At 35.5% G+C, this 21320-nt stretch overlaps 1 pseudogene; it reads right to left on the bottom strand.

Moving 5' to 3' along the window:
• Positions 1 to 14393: 14393 nt before the first annotated feature.
• On the bottom strand, positions 14394 to 20985 carry LOC102617937 (GDP-L-galactose phosphorylase 1-like; annotated as a pseudogene).
• Positions 20986 to 21320: the final 335 nt, after the last annotated feature.

Here is a 21320-nt window from a genome sequence, read left to right as displayed (position 1 = left end):
GATATAGTGCGCACTACAATGCACGATACGGTACTGTGTGCACACCGTCCGACTCAATTTTTCGTCTTGAATCCAATGGTGCCCTCATAATTTCAAATAGAGATCAGAATAATCCAGAATCATTGAAAAACCGATTCTAGCATTATCTATCATCTTCTCCAAAAATTATGGTTTCTGAATTTTAGCGACTAGATTTTTGTTTTGGCCATGACTTTCTCGTTTTAAGTTTGTCTTCAACAAATAACATATTGTTGGAAAGCTCTTGAAAAGATCTTTCCAATGATATATCATACATAATGTCATGTTGCCTACATAAAAAGAAATAAGCAATTGAAATTTTGGGTTTTATGATTTCGTAGGGTTCATGCAATCTAAACCCTAGGCTATTTTTATGTCTATTAATTCCAAAATTTATGCTATAAACAAATTCAACCATATGCATGAATCCAACATAAATACAGGCTCTAATACCAATGATGAAAATAAAAGGGATTCAAAAGCCTACCTTTCTTCACAAATCAGGCAACAGAATAATCGAATGTTGGATCACGTCGATGGCCGGAAAGAAATTACAGATGAAAATCCTCGTCTATACCACAGTATAAATGCCCTCTTTTTAATGGGTTGTTCTATGTTCTTTTGCTGTATTTAGAATAAGAGAAGAAGGAAGAAGAAGAAGAAGAAGAAATCTTTGTATTCGATTGCGAGTTATTAAAACTGACGTTGGGGAAGCTGATTCCAAATCAACTTCACTTTATTCCCAAAAACCGTACATGGCAACTGCTTAGTCAAGTCGACCCATCATAGGTGACCCACCCTTCCAATATTTAACATTTTAAATTTGTAAAGACACAAATGTAAAAGTACTGCTTTTCATACTTTTTAAGTTGAAAAAGAAAAACAATTTAATACTTATCATTAGACTTTCAGACAATAAAATAAAATAAAATAAAAATGCCATTAAGATTCGGAGTTTAGTTTTATTCATAATTCAAACTAATTTAGAACTATTTAAATTTTAGAAAAAAAAAGAAAAAAAAAAAACTAAAGTTACTGGGGATGCGGAGAGTGAGTCAAATTAATAAAAGTTACTAGGGATGCGGAGAGTGAGTCAAATTAATAAAATCAATTCATGGGTCCTTTTTGAAATAGCCCTTTTGTTGGAAAATGATTCAAAATTTATTTCATGACATCGAATCAGACTCACCATCTACTTGAATTCCATTGGAAATTTAATTTTTTCTAAAGCCTGTGGACTTGAATGAATACTTGTTGAGAAGGACATGATTTTAGCCACTTCAGTGTAGTACATAAATCAAGAGGCAAATGGCTTCGGGTTAGACCATACGGTGGACAACTGTATAGGCAACACCATTTTATAGAAGGACTAACGAATATTGGGCTGTTCAATCTTAGTAGGAATATTCTTCATCTTGACCTTCTCTCTAACCATTTACAAGGTTCAATTCCTGAGGCTTTTCAACACATGGTTTCTCTTAGATATTTGTCTCTCCCTTTCAATGAACTTAAACGTGGGATTCCAAAATTCTTCGGAAACATGTGTAGCTTGAATTATATTACGCTTGCCTTTCAACTATCTCACTGGGCAGCTCTCGGAGTTGATTCAAAATCTATCCAGGGGATGCACGGTGAATTCACTGGAGGACCTGAGTTTTTATGACAATGAAATCACGGGGCCAATACCTGGTCTTGGAGGATTTTCATCCTTGAAAGTATTGTATCTTGGAGAAAATCGATTAAATGGAACTATAAACAAAAGCCTCAGTAACTTATACAAGCTTGAGAATCCGTCACTTGATGGGAATTCATTCACAGGTGTTATCTCTGATTATTTTTTTTTTTCAATATGTCCAACTTGCAGATATTGTACTTGGCTGATAACTCTTTGACTTTGAAATTGGGTCATGGTTCGGTTCCTCCTTTTCAACTGAAATTGTTAAGTCTTGCCACTTGCAAGATGGGACCACATTTTTCAAAATGGCTTCAAACTTAGAATTAATTTATTTTACTTGATATCTCCAGTATCGGAATCTCGGAAACTCTCCCTGATCGGTTTTGGAATCTGTCCATTGAACTCTTTTTTTTAAATATCTCAAATAACCATATCAAGGATAAACTCCCCAATTTGTCTTTTTTTAAAGTCTGATAATATTTATTATAGATATCAGTTCAAATAACTTTAAGGCCCAATTCCACTGCTTCCTTCAAATTCTACGTTCTCGAATCTCTCTAAAAATAAGCCCTCAGGATCAATTACTTGTTGGGAAAAATCCGGTTTTAAATTTTTTTTTATAAAACCTTTTGAAGATCGCTCTCATATAATATATAAGAATTTGTATTCTAGAAATCGTACCTTGAAAATTCGAGTTGGCTTTCCGCTAAAGTGATTTAGGCTCCTAGATCACGATCCGCCACCACCACTCTTGTTAGATCACGATCCGTCACCACCACGCTTGTTAGATCACGAACTGTCACCAATGATCTTCCAGGTTATGACTCAGGTTCGATCTGCACTTGACGTGTGTGCGCCTTTATCACTACCAAAGCAACTAGCACGAGAAAATTTTTCTCTCAATAATTGAGAGAAAAATCTTATTCTCTGATTTTGTATAAAGTGGCTTCACTCTTTTTCTTTTGAGAAAATAAGTCTTATATATCTCCCTTTAGTGAAAACCCTAGGCTCCAAATAATGCCCATAATAAAACTCACGTTACTTTTCATTTAATAGGGGACCCACCATGTAAAATAACATAAGACCCCTTATACATAAGCTTATTAAATGGAGCCTCCCACTAAATGATATATTTAGGCTTTTGACCCAAATAGCTAGTTATCTTGCTTATTAATCCAGTAGTGGTGCAGTCAATTAAATGAGCTAACCCGGGGATCATTTGGGAACATACAATAGTGGCTATAATAATTAGGCCTGTAATTAAACTAGCCTAATTATTTAATTCCAAATCTACTTCACTAAAAGATTGGAACTGACTTCCATAATTGTATGCTCGAATAATAATTCGTCCCAAGCCACATTGATTTCTTTACTGCACAATCCTTTGTACCACATCGTTAATTAAATTGATATCTCAACTGTCCAATCAATTTAATAACATCTTATTCCTTGATCCTTACTGGTTTTCTCTAATGATCATTTTCAACATACTAAATATGTTGACACACTCTGGCCAAAGAATTCTATGATCAAGTGCCGAAAACCCATCAAGAGATGTGTTGTACAAATTCTATATTGTTAATCCATAACTCCAATACTCATAATTGCTCCCACCAAGATACCGGGTAATCTTGACCACAATGATGTGTCGTGCCCATTGGTAACTCAAATGGAATAACAATTACAATCATGAAATCATAATTAACTCAAGATTAAGATTACAGTAAAATCAACGCCTATGAGATTTAATAAGTCTGACAGTTATTACAAAGTTAATTAAATCTCATATGTGATCCTGTTCAATGTAGTCGTACTACATCAACAAATTCATACATGATTAAGACAAATCATTCAATGAATTTATTACAGTCTATACCTAAATAAAGTGCCCAACTTTATTTATCAACTGTGAACTAAATTTATTTAATCATAAGATAACTTGTATTTATGTCTTCTGTGAATCCACATGGTGATCACATAAATACATATAATATGATTAAATGGACTTTAATACAAATATTAATGCAATTAAGATATTTAAATAAAATACCTCATCTATTTTATTAATCAGAAAAATTGTTTAATACAATTAAATAAACACATATGCTTTTAAAGAGCATATTTTCCCAACAATCTCCCACTAGCTCTCAAAGCATATTTGGCATCTCACGCATGCCCATGGATTCTAAGTGCAAGTTAAAAGGTTTCCCAGGTATGACCTTAGTAAAAGGATCTGCCAAGTTTTGCTGTGACGCAATCTGAGTAACCTCCACATCACCTCTCTGCACTATAACCCTTATAAGATGATACTTCCTCTCAATATGTTTTTGTTTCTTGTGGTTCCTTGGTTCCTTAGATTGAGCTACCGCACCACTATTATCGTAAAATAATTTCAGGGGTGCAGTTACAGCAGGTACCACCTCAAGATCTTGTAGGAACTTGCGGAGCCATACAGCTTCTTTTGCAGCTTCGGATGCAGCCACATATTCAGCTTCAGTTGTGGAGTCTGCGATACAAGATTGTTTCACACTCCTCCAACTAATAGCTCCACTTCCCAATGTAAACACATAGCCGGAAGTTAATTTTCTGGAATCCTTATCTGACATAAAGTCATAATCAGTATAACCCACTGGAATGAGTTCATCACCAGAATACACAAGCATATAATTTTTAGTTCTTTTGAGATACTTCATTATATGCTTGACCGCAGTCCAGTGTTCAGGTCCAGGATTAGATTGATATCTACTAATCATCCCTACCGCAAAATAGATGTCTGGCCTAGTGCAAAGCATGGCATACATGAGACTTCCCACAGCTTCTGCATAGGGAACTCGTCTCATTCTTTCTATCTCTTCAGATGTTTTAGGTGATTGATCCTTAGAGAATGTAATTCCATGTCTGAATGGTAATAAACCAGTCTTGGAATTTTCCATGCTAAATCTAGCCAATATCTTATCGATATAGACTGCTTGAGATAAGGCTAAAGTTTTATTCTTCTGGTCTCGTAGTAACTTGATACCAAGAATATAATTTGCCTCCCCCAGGTCTTTCATATCAAATTGTTTTGCTAACCAATTCTTTATTGTAGTCAATACTCCTATATCGTTTCCAATTAGGAGAATATCGTCTACATAAAGAATTAGGAAAGATACAGATTTTTCTTGAATTTTCTTGTACACACATGGTTCATCAATGTTCTGAATGAATCCAAACGATTTAATCGCTTAATCAAATCTGATGTTCCATGACCGGGATGCTTGCTTCAATCCATAAATGGATCTCTGCAACTTACATACCATGTGTTCTTGGCCTTTTTGTATAAATCCATCTGGTTGCTGCATGTAGATGTTTTCTTCAAGATGCCCGTTAAGAAAGGCAGTCTTGACATCCATTTGCCAAATTTCATAATCTAGCACTGCAGCAATGGAGAGTAGAATCCTGATGGATTTAAGCATAGCAACCGGAGAAAAAGTTTCCTCATAATCGATTCCCTCTTTCTGAGTAAACCCTTTGGCTACTAATCTTGCTTTAAATGTTTCCACCCTTCCATCTACTCCTCTTTTTCTCTTGTAGATCCACTTGCACCCTATAGGTTTTACCCCATTTGGTGCCTCTACAAGTTCCCAGACTTTATTGGAATACATAGATTCCATTTCTTGATTCATGGCCTTTTTCCAAAATTCAACATCTCTATCTATTAGAGCTTCGTTGTAACTAGTGGGATCTTGTACATGTTCATCTGAGATAGCCATATAGGTTTCTCCTAAAAGCATGTATCTCGCAGGTAACCTAGTTACCCTCCCACTACGACGAGGTTCTAAAAGTGATAGTTGTTCAGGGTTAATCCTGTGTTAATCATCCGGTTGTTGCTGTTCTTCCTGTTCTGTAACAGGCGTTGAAAGCTGAGCATCAACCTGATCACCTGACAGTTCTTCAAGTATTACCTTACTCTTAGGTTTGAAGTTATTCATATAGTCTTCCTCAAGGGAAGTGAAATGTGTGCTCACGATCACTTTCCTGTCTTGAGGACTATAAAATAAACCTCCCTTTGTTCCTTTGGGATACCCCACAAACATACAAACCTCAGAACGTGAATCCATTTTGTTTGCCTTTGGTTTCAGCACATGTGCTGGTGATCCCCAAATACAGACATGTCATAAACTTGGTTTGCGACCTGACCATAATTCTATTGGGGTTTTAGGCACTGACTTAGATGGAACTAAGTTCAAAAGGTAAACTGCAGTTTCCAGTGCTAGTCCCCAAAAAGAGATTGGTAATGACGAATAACTAAGCATAGATCTCACCATATCCAAAAGAGTTCTATTTCTTCTTCCAGTCAAATGAGATATAATCCCATTTTCAACCAGATACTCTTTGAAATCTCCTGAGAGAAATTCACCACCTCGATCAGATCAAAGTTTCTTTATGTTGTTATCTAATTGCTTTTCTGTCTCAGCCCTATACTCTTTGAATTTCTCAAGAGCTTCAGACTTCTGACGCATCAGATAAATATAACCGTATCTTGAGTAATCATCAGTGAAAGTGATGAAATACTCATAACCTCCTCGAGCTTGTACATTGATTGGTCCACATACATCTGTATGTACCAATTCAAGTGGTACTGTTGCACGTACTCCTTTGGCCGAGAATGGCCTTTTGGTCATTTTCCCTTCTAAACAGGATTCACAGAGTGGCAATGATTCATTTTCTAATGGACCCAAGAGCCCATCTTTGATCATTCTCTGTATCCTATTTTGGTTTATATGACCCAAGCGTAAATGCCAGAGGTAACATTGGTTGGAAGAAATATTTCTTTTCTTAGATAAATGTGTATGCTCATCATTATTTATCACTGTGTCATGCATAGAATGGATCATTGGACTTAAATGATATAAATTATCTTCCAATGTACCAGAACAAATAAGTCTCTTATTATGAAAAATAGAAACAGAGGATCTAAAATTTACAGTGTACCCTTGCTTTGACAAACAAGCTACTGAAATTAAATTCCTCTTAATGTCTGGAACATAAAGACAATTATTCAAAACTAAAGTCTCATTATTAAAAGATAATAAAACAGATCCAGTCTTCACTGCTGACACGAAATGTCCTGTCCCTAACTGCAGCTTGACGCTTCCTTCACTTATTTTCCTGGTTTCCTGAAACCAATAAAGTGAATTACAAATATGATTAGTTGCTCCTGAATCCAACACCCAAGTGTCAATAGGATTCTGAACTAAACAGGCCTCAATTACAAAAAGATTTCCCATACCTGATTTCACAATCTTAGGGCAATCCTTTTTCCAGTGACCTTTCTGTCCACACTTAAAGCATTTGCCTTTCGGCTTGCCATCTTGCTTGGTAGACGGTTTCTTTTTCCCACCTTTCTTCTTACCTTTGCCTTTCGGCTTAGGCCCAGAAGATGAACCTTTTTCAGTAATATTTATGCTTCCCAGAGATTTCTCAGCACGATAGATCTCTTCAGCAGAATCGAGTTCGTTCATCAATTCAGTTAAGGTCATGTTTCTTTTGTTCATGTTATAATTGACCTTAAACTCCTTGAATGTTTCTAGTAGAGATTCTAGCACCATGTCAATCTTTGAGTTATCATCGATTTGTGCTCCTTGAATCTCAGCCTCATTCAAATAGTCCATCATTTTGAGGACATGATCACGAACTCTTGTGCCCTTCCCCATTTTACTGTTCATAATTCCTTTCAGCGCTGCTTGTCTCGCTGAACGAGTACTCTGCCCGAACATCTGTTGGAGACTATCCATTATTTCAGTGGCAGTCTCCAAGTTCTGATGTTTGGTCTGCATAATATTAGAAATTGAGGCTAAAATGTAGCACTTTGCCATTTCATTGGCCTTTTGCCATTTCTCATAAAGCCTTCTCTGATTTCTATGAGCATCATCCGCTGGAACTGGAGGGCATGGCTGGGTTAAGACATATTTATAATTTTCAGCAGTCAAGACAATGAATAGATTTCTTTTCCAATCTATATAGTTCTCTCCAGTGAGTTTGTTTTGACTCAGAATAATAGTAAGTGGGTTCAGGGAAGACATTTTCTGAAAAATAAAACATCCATGCATAAATAATTTGAAATAATATTTACAATAAATGACAAAAATGCATAAAACCATAAATGCATTTTAATTTATTGTAACGATAATCTAGTTCCGCTTTGACAAGCTATTCGGTGGGGAAGTCATGTCTATACTTACTAGACCCAATTACCCATTGGATTATTTACTTTCATGTAGAGACATGATAAATAATTATCGTTATCTTTTTGGGCCTAAATTTATTAACAGAGCTTCGTTGGGAAGGTTAATAACAAATTTTAGTTGAGTGTATAACCATTGTTTCAATCTACGTATTTTTCATATCAATAGTCACCGTTGGGGTGAACAATCGATTGAAAAATATTTCAATTTTATCTTTGAAGAAGTTCATCAAATAAAATATCTAATATATATACCCTCCGAAGGGAGCATCACCGTATCATGAAGTCGAGGTATATATATAATTGTATTATTGAACTAACAATGGAGCCCGTGGAAAAATTATCTTGAATTTTCCCTCTCCCACTCAATATTTTAAAATTGGTTTTTCCGTTTTAAAACATACATATTGTTAATTGCATGCTTCCTATAATATTATCTAGATGATATCAAATATTATTAAGCATGTACAAATTTCAAACAATATAATGAGATTCATTATTAATGAATGACATGTATCATTATGCATAGCGTGGCACTACCTATTCTATATGACATGTTATCATGGCATGTTATCATCCAAAACATAACATATAGAAAAACAATTAAATAATCTTAATTCATGGCTTTCCTAATAATGAAAAATACATTAACCCTAAGCCTAATCTTCATTGGGCTTCTTGTCAATGTCCATCTTCCATAATCTTGTCTTTGTTAATGGACTAGGAAAAATTAGGCTTTTAAATTTATAATTGGTCCAATTTTAATTTTGAAAGAAAATAAATAAAATTTTTTTTATTAAAATAAAACTTTTGGACCAAAAATAAATTTAATATGTTCAATTTTATCTATGCATTTTAATCCATTAAGCCCAAATTTTAATTGGGCCTAAAACTAGGATTCTTGAAGCCCAAAAATATTTTTGGATTTAAACGCAAAAAATTAAAACATTTCTGCCCGAAAGAAAACTTATGAAACCATAGGAACCTCCATGATAAAAACCATGAAACCCTAAAATCATATTTTTCTTTCTTTCATCTTCCCCAGCCGCCATCTCCACAAAGGGCAGCGACTGTTCACGCATCTCCGACGCCGATTTGCTGCCGCCGTCACACTGGAAACGTGCCAAACACCTCCCTCGCACTGCACGGAAAGCTCCTGCTCGCGCTGCCTGCTGCGTGTGCTGGCTGTTGCACGCGAGCGTGCGCTAGCTGCTGCACGCACAGCGTGCGTTGCTGGCTGCGCGAGCAGCACGCGCTGGCTGCTGGCTTGCAGCGCGCGCTGCTGGCAGCGTGTATTGCGAGCCGCGCGCTGGTGCCGCTGCGCGTGCAGCGCGCGCTTGCTGGCAACATGTGCTGCTGGCCGCGCGCTGCTGGTTGCCTCTCTCAAAATTTCCGGCCTCCGTCGCTCCGATCTTGAAAATCCGAGATTAATTTACAAATTTCCTAGGCCAATTTTGGCTTACAAAAATTCTATAACAGTAAAAATAAATCAAGAGGGAAACATGGTGATAAAAAACCACCCCTCTTGTTACAGATCCAAAGAAAAATACAACGGAAAATCTAACCATGAATTAAGACAAACCAAAACATGCTTTATTCATATATTAAACAAATAATATATATCTGAATAAATTGTGCCACTCTAATACATAAATTTCAAGATTAATTTCATACGAAATTCTTATATATTAATATGAGATGGTTCTGATACCAATTGTTGGGAAAAATCCGGTTTTAAATTTTTTTTTATAAAACCTTTTGAAGATCGCTCTCATATAATATATAAGAATTTGTATTCTAGAAATCGTACCTTGAAAATTCGAGTTGGCTTTTTCCGCTGAAGTGATTTAGGCTCCTAGATCACGATCCGCCATCACCACTCCTGTTAGATCACGATCCGTCATCACCACGCTTGTTAGATCACGAACTGTCACCAATGATCTTCCAGGTTATGACTCAGGTTCGATCTGCACTTGACGTATGGGCGCCTTTATCACTACCAAAGCAACTAGCACGAGAAAATTTTTCTCTCAATAATGGAGAGAAAAATCTTATTCTCTGATTTTGTATAAAGTGGCTTCACTCTTTTTCTTTTGAGAAAATAAGCCTTATATATCTCCCTTTAGTGAAAACCCTAGGCTCCAAATAATGCCCATAATAAAACTCACGTTACTTTTCATTTAATAGGGGACCCACCATGTAAAATAACATAAGGCCCCTTATACATAAGCTTATTAAATGGAGCCTCCCACTAAATGATATATTTAGGCTTTTGACCCAAATAGCTAGTTATCTTGCTTATTAATCCAGTAGTGGTGCAGTCAATTAAATGAGCTAACCTGGGGATCATTTGGGAACATACAATAGTGGCTATAACAATTAGATCTGTAATTAAACTAGTCTAATTATTTAATTCCAAATCTACTCCACTAAAAGATTGGAACTGACTTCCATAATTGTATGCTCGAATAATAATTCGTCACAAGCCACATTGATTTCTTTACTGCACAATCCTTTGTACCACATCGTTAATTAAATTGATATCTCAACTGTCCAATCAATTTAATAACATCTTATTCCTTGATCCTTACTGGTTTTCTCTAATGATCATTTTCAACATACTAAATATGTTGACACACTCTGGCCAGAGAATTCTATGATCAAGTGCCGAAAACCCATCAAGAGATGTGTTGTACAAATTCTATATTGTTAATCCATAACTCCAATACTCATAATTGCTCCCACCAAGATACCGAGTAATCTTGACCACAATGATGTGTTGTGCCCATTGGTAACTCAAATGGAATAACAATTACAATCATGAAATCATAATTAACTCAAGATTAAGATTATAGTAAAATCAACGCCTATGAGATTTAATAAGTCTGACAGTTATTACAAAGTTAATTAAATCTCATATGTGATCCTGTTCAATGTAGTCGTACTACATCAACAAATTCATACATGATTAAGACAAATCATTCAATGAATTTATTACAGTCTATACCTAAATAAAGTGCCTAACTTTATTTATCAACTGTGAACTAAATTTATTTAATCATAAGATAACTTGTATTTATGTCTTCTGTGAATCCACATGGTGATCACATAAATACATATAAAATGATTAAATGGACTTTAATACAAATATTAATGCAATTAAGATATTTGAATAAAATACCTCATCTATTTTATTAATCAGAAAAATTGTTTAATACAATTAAATAAACACATATGCTTTTAAAGAGCATATTTTCCCAACATTACTTTCTTATGTTTGATTATTAAAAACACGTGAAACATTTTTAATCTCTCTAATAAATTATTATCTGGAGGGCTTCTTGATTGTTGGTTGAACTTTGATAGCCTATCCATTCTTAATTTTGCAAACAATAGCTTCTCCCGAAAAAATTCCATACTCAATGGGCTTCTTACACGAGTTTACACAACAATAGGCTAACTGGGAATTGCCTTCATCTTTTAAGAATTGCTCACAACTGAGAGTTTTGGATCTCGGGAAGAATGCATTGTTCGATGAGATAACAACATGGATAGGAGGAAGCCTTCAAGATTTGATTGTTCTTAGCTTGAAATCTAACAAATTTCATGGATATATACCTTTCCAGTTATGCCACCTAGCACTGATTCAGTCTTGGATCTTTCTTTGAACAATATATCAGGAAGGATACCAAAGTGTTTCAATAATTTTTCAGCCATCACCCAAGAAGGAAGTTCCGATCCGACCATTGGGTTGGGCAAATACGTTTGGTGGCTGGGTTCTCCTTGGAAATGCGTACGGCTATTTGGACAATTCACAGTTGACTTAGAAAGGAAGTGAAAACGAGTACAAGCGTACTTTGAGATTTGTAAAGTGCCTTGACCTTTCGAATAACAAATTACATGGAGTCATTCCTGAAGAAGTCATGGATCTTGTGGGTTAATTGCCTTAAACCGTTCGAGGAACAATTTAACAGGACCAATCACTCCAAAGATTGGTCAGTTAAAATCATTGGATTTCCTGGATTTGTCTAGAAACCTGTTTTCTGGAAGTATTACTTCTAGCCTCTCTCAGTTAAGTGGTCTTGGTGTGTTGGACTTGTCATGCAACAACTTGTCAGGGAAAATCACATTAGGCACTCAGTTCTAGAGCTTCAATGCTTCAGTGTATGCGGGAAATCTTGAACTTTCTGGCCTTCTTCTTCCAAACAAGTGCCCGGATGAAGAATAGACTACATGTCTGGGAGAGATGATGATGAAAACACTCAAGAAGATGAGGATGATCAGTTTATAACTCTCGGATTTTATGTGAGCTTGATTCTTGGTCTTTTGTTCGATTCTGGGGAGTCTGCAGAACTTCAATACTGAATAGGTCGTGGAGATATGGTTACAACAACTTCTTGACTGGTATGAAAGATTGGCTCTATGTGACAGCAGTTGTGAATATTGCCAAACTGCAAGGAAAGATCAGGAACTAATTAAGCGGTAATACTCCTTTAATTTCTAGTGTGTTTTAGTCATTGTAATCGGCTCACATACGCTTTTAATTTCTTCATCCTTAAATTTTACTCTTTCGTCTTACAAGCTTTTGTTCCGCTAACTAATTGTCATCTTTTTTTTTTCCCACTCACCATTTTTTTCGGCAGGGTCACTCTGGGATGGCTCGTTAGAGCATCTCCAAAAGCCTATATAAATTTTACCCTTCAAATACCTATTTGCTTACCTATGTGGCAAATAAAAAGGTGAAAAAATATGATATTCTCCAAAAGACTCTTCAAATAGAAAAAAGTTAATATTATTTTAATCATATAATTAATTTTTTAAAGGAAAAGTCAATAACAATTAAAGCACTTCTCTCTCTTTCTTCAATGAAAAGTAATAAAATATAAATTGAAGAGTGAGAAATTAACTCTCCAAATTTGAAGAGAGAGAATTAATTCTTATTTGAAGAATTTTAATTGAAGTGTCTTTTGGAGCTTTAAATATTGATGTGGCTCTTCAAATAAGTAATAAAATCTTATTTGAAGAGCCTTTTGGTGATGCTCTTATATCCTTAGTATTCAGAGTGCTCGTTAGAAATTCGGAATCTTTCTAAAAGTAAATTTGTGCTCTCATATGATGCACAATGTATTATTGAGTGTAGGGTTAAAGAAACTTGTATGTCGTTCTCTTTAGACCATCGTCAATCTTTATACTATTAATCCATTAGAGCAATAAAGATAGTGATCAAATTCTGCTCTGCTTTGACCAATGTTAGCTTTTTTTTCTTTTCATTGGGTGAATTTAACTTTAATTTGGCAAATAAAAAATATCTCAGATTTTTGCTTGCCTTACGCCTTTATAACTGATTATTAAGATTAGCTCATTTTTTTTTTTTTTGGGGTCCCCTATGATTGATCCGGCGGACGGAATAAACTTCAATAAAAGTAATGGAGATGTAGCTAAAGAATATTTAGAGTGACATAGTAAACATAAGCTTAAAGCTAAAATACACAATACAGCTGCAGCATCCGTAGCGAATCTGTAGCTTGGAAATCCGTTTACGTGTCACTACTCAGAAAGAAAAAAAGTAAAACTAGCCATCAGAAATGTCTTGGGTGCTCCTGGATTACTGTTCTTTTTCCATCCGTTGTTTGTCATGTATTTGCTTCAACCAATCATTATAATACATATAAGGCAAGTAATGAATAATTAAGGAACAATGTTCTAAGAGTACTAAAAACTCATCATAATATGAGCGCCATTTGACTACAGAAAGTTATATAGTAAAAAATAATAGAAGACAATACAAATCTTTCTATTTGGAGAGTTGTTGACTAATAAAATTACTAAATGGATGGGAAAATTAATTAATATTTAAACTAGAATAATTTTATTAACAAAGTAGGGGTTAGATTCGCATGATTCCAGATCATTGGTATTAAGATGCGAACAAAAAGATCGAACTTTACAAGAATTTACTCTTACTGTATTCGAACTAGATATTAATTAAATTTCTACGAAGATGACATATAATGATGATGGTCAAAGACTTAAACATCATTTTCAAGGAAGACTATTGACTTGAAATAGTTGAATGTGTTAATCCTCCTTTGTCTTAAAGTCGCATAAGAAAATCAACAAAGTATTAGCTCCACTGTCAATGAAGTTCTCTTAAGTGACTTGACTGGATTTGCTCCCCAGTTCAAGTCGCAGGGAAATCGCCTTTGTTAGGAGAACATGTGCCTCCCGGTTCAAGCGGGGACTTCTAGTTTGGGTTGTGGTACGGACTTAAAGGTGCCTCCCACAGTTAGGGCTCTCCCCAGGATACCTCGTGATTAAGTCCAAAAAAAAGTCGCATAAGAAAAATAAAATGTGTTAATCCGGACAGCAGCCTCGTCCAATTTTTTTTTTTTTCGGTTATAGCCACAAGAATTGCTGCTGCAGCATAAAATTATACAGAACCAAATCCATGAGCATGAACAGAGAGGCTCATCAGCAAACAAAGTATCTTACCTACATCACAGTGCAAATTAGACTAAACTCAACGGCAGCGCACACAAAGTTTGCTTATTTAGGCAACTAGGCTAATGGCACACTCCATAACATAGTCACATAATCAAGCTATCATACATGAAACCAGACAAAGACAACCAGTCTGGTCACCAAGTCACAGAATTTACTGAAGAACTAGGCATTCCGGAGTCCCTGACACCATGGCAGGACGGGAGCTTTTGTTAATGACATCCACGGCACCATGAGGCTTTGGTTTTGCATCTGCCTCCCAATTATGCTCTCAGCAACATCTCCATTGGCATTATCACCACACACAATGGCTTCAAAGATGAGAGCATTTACTTCTTGGAACCTCTCTTCAGAGAGAGACCTTGGCAAGCAGCCTCCAAGCATTTTCTTCGGATGCCTCTTCATAGTCCTTCTTCCTCTTTAACACCATATGCCCATTAATTTCCCATTAATTTCCCACAGAAGGGTTTACTTGGGTGTCCAGAAGCTCTGAACTCACTTTCCCAAAGAGCTTGTTTCTAAGCATAGCGCTGTGGAAAGAGAAATATGCGCTTTCCACAATCAACAATGAGAACATTGTAAGGAATGTTGTTCTCTTGAAGGCAAACGCATGCATCCGAGACTGTGTTGGATAAATCCTGCAGAGAGTTTCCACCTTCAAAGACAAGGCCTCTAACCGGATAGTTAAAAAGCTCAGAGATCTTCACACAACCACCAGAAGTGATTATCTTCCTGGTAGGAGCCTTCTGAATTGGAAAAGGCAAAGCCATGTAGGAAGCCTGGAAGTGAAGGTGGTTGATGGTAGCAAATGCACCCAAGCTGTTGTAACCCAACCTGAAGTGTGGATTCCCAGCTCCAGCAGCCGTGTAAAGTGCAAGCAAAAAGCTGACACAGTCAATCCTCTGTAACAAGCACTCAAGAACGCGTGGGATCAACAGCACATGCCCATACTTGATAGGACTCACATTGATGGAAACAACACTCGGAGAATTCTCAACATCAAAGGGGGCACTTAGGTGAAATTGGACTTCACAATCTTCACTTGCCTCAAACTGGAAGAGCACCTCTTCTTGCCCCATTTGGTAAACCTAAATTTGTTCCCATCAAAAGGCTGGACAACCTTTTCAACACGGAATTCAGCAGGCCTCTCCTTCAGGTGGCGGGGATAGTTCAGTTGAGCAATGAAACCATACTGACCAGAAATGACCTTGGTTTCATAGGCAGTAATGTCATAGTGTTGTGAATATTTTAATATACTCGCAAGCGCACGAATCTAGAGATAGAATAGTGGTAACGAGGTCGATCCCACAGGAATTTTTATGAATTGAAAAGTCTAATTTAAATCTAAAATTAATATTAATCTTAACCTAGTTGAGCAAATTGAGATTTTAAGGGAAATCAAACTAATTAAACTAAGAAAACAATTAAAGTAAATGAGATTTCAATAAGACAAAAATTACTAAGGTTTCAGAATCCACCACTATTCAACTAGTAATTATCTAAATATTAATTAATCCCCAATTCTAGAGTGACAACTCGAAATCAATCTATGTCATCTCATAAATATAACAATTAAGCCCAATTAATTAAATCTAATATAGGTTCTTTTTCCGCTTAATAGTATGACATCTAAATATCCCATGTGAACATATTAAATAACAAAGAGTCAAAATTTTCCTAAGCACTCCATGTAAACAATTTAATGAAAAACATAAAATCAAAGATAATCATGTATAAATTTTATAGATCCAAGCATAGAATTAATCGAATATTAATCCTAACAATCAATAATGCATGACAGAATTGATGAAAAGATTTTAATAACATCCAATTATTCATGTGAAATAAAAACCATAAACATTAAAGCACATATATATGGAATTAAATAAATAAAAAGATAATTATTTCATTGAATAGGGTTTCATCTTTAACCTCAGCATAAGAAAATTAGCTAGACATACTTGAATTGTGAGCAACAAAAGAGATAAAACCAGCCATGGAAGTCGAACTACAGCAGATTTCTTCTCTTTGTCTCGCATTTCCCTCTTCTGGCGGCTCCTCTCTCCAAAAGCCAAAAGCTTCTTTTTATAATGCTTAGCCACCGAATCCTCTTTGTCTACTAATTAAAATCCTTTTCCAATTATAAAACAAAGCTTCCATAATAACGCCACCATAAGCCATTAATTCCACTTTTGAAAGTCAAGCGTGCCCCCCATTTAAATTGCTTTCCACTTTTGCAATGCCATGCACGTGTAACTCAATTGGAGAATTGAAATTCATTTTCAATGCAAATTGCTCTTAGCTCTTAACTATGTCACAGCTCCAACTAATATTCCCCCAAATTGTTATTTTTTTTGCACTTTTTATTTCCAATCTCCAATTAATTCCCTATTTAATAAAATATTTTAATTAATTAAAAATAACAAATAAAATTAACTAGCAAATATACAATAAAAGGTAAAATATGTATATAAATTATACTCATCACATAGCGAAATAGTCCTCTCCGTACATGGTCCTTCCACTCCCCAAGAATGAGCAAGTCCAGAAATGCAATGGGAGGCTCAGGCTCCCTAACCTCATGTCCATGCACATCCATTTCAGTTTCAATCTTGTTCACCCTCTTGAATGCATATAGAGGAAGCTTTGTTCCTTGAATGCAACATTTGTTCAAGCAATTCTCACACCAGTTACATGATGAGCAGCAGCAACCTCCTCCATATCCTCTTTCTGATAATTCAAAACAACCATCGGCACCCTCTTGATCCACAATATCATGACTTTCCCCCAAAAAAAAAAAAAAGAACAAGAACAACGAAGGCTTTTTTTCTTTTCTTTTTCTTTTTCTCTCTTGAGACCTAATTACATGCTTGAAATAGATTAATTCTCAAATAGTCGTTTAAACTTATGCACATATAATCTACAGAGCTAGGCTAATAATACAAAGAAAAAGAAGAAGTGAGACCGCCGCCTCCAAGAAATAGGAGATCAGATGGGCTACCGCCTTCAGAAGGCAGAGTGCCATTGCCCACTGTGCGGTGAAGGGTTGCTCTCAATCACAACCCTTGCGTCATACAGTTCGAACATGAATTAAAAGCTCCGTTACTCTGTGTATAGCCGTTATTTCTACCACTTGCTGCTTGGGTTTTACCCCCACCTAAGCAACAACTAAAAATATCAAACAAACGAACAAACCAACAAGACCCACTTTCAAAGCATAAGATTTTGAATGGAAGTCGAAAGCAGGGAGAATTAATTTTTCACTTGAAGGTGGGGAAGTTGAAGATGAGGCAGAAGGCTGGGATTTAATTATTATATAGCAGCATGGATAAGGGCCGAGTGAGGGAGAGGCGAACAAGAGGGGATGTCAGCCTCATCCAATTTGTATATGGTATCATCATATCTTAAATAGATAATGATCTTTATACCACAGAACATATGACTTTTTTAACTGAATACATTTCAAACAAAAGTATGGTGACAAGTATATTTATTAAGAAGACAATTACTGACCATTTTATTAAAGAGTAAAAAGGCATCTAAGTACTTGAAGGATCACGATTGTATCTAATCTCTCTATTCACATATTCTCACAGAAACCATCTTTCTTCTATCATCTCTCATCTTTTCACCTTTTCATTATTTTCCCATTCTTCTAAATTTCTCTCATACGTATATGTGCGCGCGCGTGTGTGTGTCAAAGGCATATATTTTCTTATTTAAGGGGCTGCTGGAATTATGAAGCTAGTCAGTGCTCTTACAGGTATTGGAAATAATTAAAAGCCACGGAGCAAGCAGAAAGTTAATGAAGCCCTTGGATTGGATTGCTATTGCATATTAAACTCCCGTTGCAGTAGCTACTGCTATTCCTTAAATCTACTCAATTGGTCGAGAGTTTTTCAGATGCTTCTAAAGATATTTATATATATAATACTGTTGACTAAAGATTTTACTCCGAGCGGAGAACCGACACGCAGTTAAACAAAAAGGTTTTCTTTCTGCATTAATATTTATAAACTGAAAACTTTACACACTACAAAAGAGAAGTTCACGCAATTTTGTCACAAAATCCATAAGTACGTCATCACAAAAATATGTAGAGAAATTGGATTATTAATTTTCAAAAGAGATCATCTGAATTTTTGCAGCAACAAGATCAGAACCAAACTTGATAACAGATACACAATAAGGGAAGTGGTGAAGAAATAGAGGGAGGACACTCAGAAAAGGCAAATTTAAGTTCCATGAGCTCTAGATGCTTAACCGAAAAAGTAAGAGATATTACATATTTATATAATAGGAAAGATGACACAGAAAAAGAAGATTCCCACTATAAACATGCTCTTTACGAGTTAAGGGACATACAAGTACATGAAGATATGGCAATCGTATGGTTCCCTTGGGCATCCCAACTAACCCAAAATGGGATTTTGGCAGGATCAGGCACCAGACTCCACCATGTTCCTGCTTTATTTTCAAAATATCTTAGATGGATTATCTATATTCTTATTTATCGGGCCCCCCACTCTCTATACTCTTCTCCTATATTTTATCTACATATTAAATTCTTAGATTTGATTGTAGCTCATCGAATCTGTCTTTTATCTTTCATCTTTGAAGAATTAAGGAGTCCTTGTTTAGCAAATGCAGAGAGAGCTCTTGATGAGCTTAACTTCTTTGCCCAGTGCACTCTTGATTGTTTGACAACATTAAGAGGAAAACAATTGTTTGAGAACACCAAGCTAAATTGTTTCTTTTTCTTTGTCCTGTTTTGATGACATGAAGCCTTATAAATTGTTTATATTGAAAAATGGTTAACTCTTCCATATTCTTGTCCACATAAACCTTAAAGGCAGACACAAGTACGCCTTTAGAACCTTTGACAGGTGCCACTATACTAAAGATGATTCAAAATGAAAATATCATATTTACAAAAATAAGCTTTACAGGAACAAGGAACCTTACATTCTATTGATCAAACACCATTTATTCTAACTGATTACATTCTCAAGAGGAAAACAATCAGAAAAGAGAAGAGTCCAAAAAGTAATTGAAAAAATGTTTGGGATTGGAAGGCATGATCGGGCAAGAACCAAAACAATTTCAAGTTTGTTGGATGCATGCAAGTTTATTTGCCACAGAGCTTCCATTATGGAGCAGGCTTCTCTCAATATCTTAGGCCATGCAAAAGGGACATAACATGTTAATACAAGTTGGGTAAAAAGCATGTGGTTCTTATAAATGTGATATGTGAATAATGTGCTACTAACACCTAGAATATTTTCGTATTTATGATATAAAAACATTTATCAATGAAATATTTCACTAATTAATGAAACTACAGGATTTTCATGATGTTTAAAAGTAATAGTACAATAGGATCCAACCAACATAAACAAGTGGCTAACCTGTTATGAATCTCTCACAAAACCCTGGAGCTCTTACAAGTGTTTCAAGATGTTTTCTCCATCAGTTTTATCGGGTGTCAGAATGTTTGACTTGCTTGTCCCTGCCATACACCCATCCATGACCTTTTCCTGCACTATAAAATGGGCTTCTCCAAACGGAACATGATGTCCAGCTCACACTACATATTAACTAATTAAACAAGAAACTAAATCAACTTTCTTTAAATTGCAAAACAATAGGGACCCGAATGAAAACAAAATGAACAAAATCTGTATTTTCAAGATGAGTTTGAAATTTATTCTATATCAGGAGAGATCTTACCACAATTACAATTCCACAGTCCGCGGTTTCAACTAACAAGTATATGAACTACAAAATAGCAAGCTTATTCTGCAACAAGAAAGAAATAATCAAACATAGAAAAAGATTTGTCGGTGAATCTTGGTGACTGTTCCACACATACAAGATCAACATTAAGAAGATGTACTACTTTTCAGTCAATTTTGCATCTACCAATAAAAGCCCTACTGATACTTTATAAGATCCAATTATTTCTTCACGCATGACAATCTTTAAGTATGTTTATAACTCGTATGCTTACACCTAACCAATCTTTTATTATTAAAATGTTGATAATCACTCTCAAAATCCCAGGGAAAATTCATACCCAAAAAGCATACCAAAGTAAAAATGTTGTCATCGCAACACACACACACACACATGAAACATTTATACAGTATGTTTCTGTACAAATACAAAATCAAAGAACGAAACATTTATTCAGTATGTTTCCGTACAAATACAAAATTAAGGGAGACCCAGCAAATAAAGATCAAATCTTCAGAAACCCATCAAGCAAAATCATCAAAAAGCACATTCTCAATGTCAGCCTTACGTGTCACACCAATAAGATTTTGATACCTAAGATCTCTCAGGCGCAGCTTAGCAACAAGGAAGCACAGTCACTACAGAGGTTGTGTACCCAAAAGCATATAATTTTATCTTGATTTCGATTTCAGGCATCAGAAAATGAAACGCACTTTGCTTGTAATTCTCTCTAGCGAATTTCTTGTTTCTAATTTTAAAATAAATTATAAACAAAACGGGTTTATAAATGCCAAAAAAAGATTTTAAAAATAAATTAATAACATCAATTACTTACACCGCACGTGCGCATCGAAACAACACGTGGAAATTCAAAATGCAACTTCAACGGCTTTGGCGACCAAACCCTAACCCTAAGAAGCAGCACCGCCATAGTAACGGCTAATCGAGTAATATAATTACAGGCAATGCACTAGAGAGGAGTCCACATTCTGATGCTGATCTTGCTCTTGCTCTCTGCTCTGTTTTTTGATTTTATGAAAGCAATACATAGATTGCTAGTGTATGTTATGTAAACAGTTTGTTTCATTTTCAATTGTAATATAATCACGTTACCTTCCATTCTTCAAATGAAGTTATGGCTCTAAAAGAGCTGTTTTTATATAT

This window comes from Citrus sinensis, chromosome 9, assembly GCF_022201045.2.
Source record: "Citrus sinensis cultivar Valencia sweet orange chromosome 9, DVS_A1.0, whole genome shotgun sequence".
Classification (NCBI taxonomy): domain Eukaryota; kingdom Viridiplantae; phylum Streptophyta; class Magnoliopsida; order Sapindales; family Rutaceae; genus Citrus; species Citrus sinensis.
Note: the sequence above shows the minus strand (reverse complement) of the source record. Positions and strands in the feature narration are given on the sequence as shown.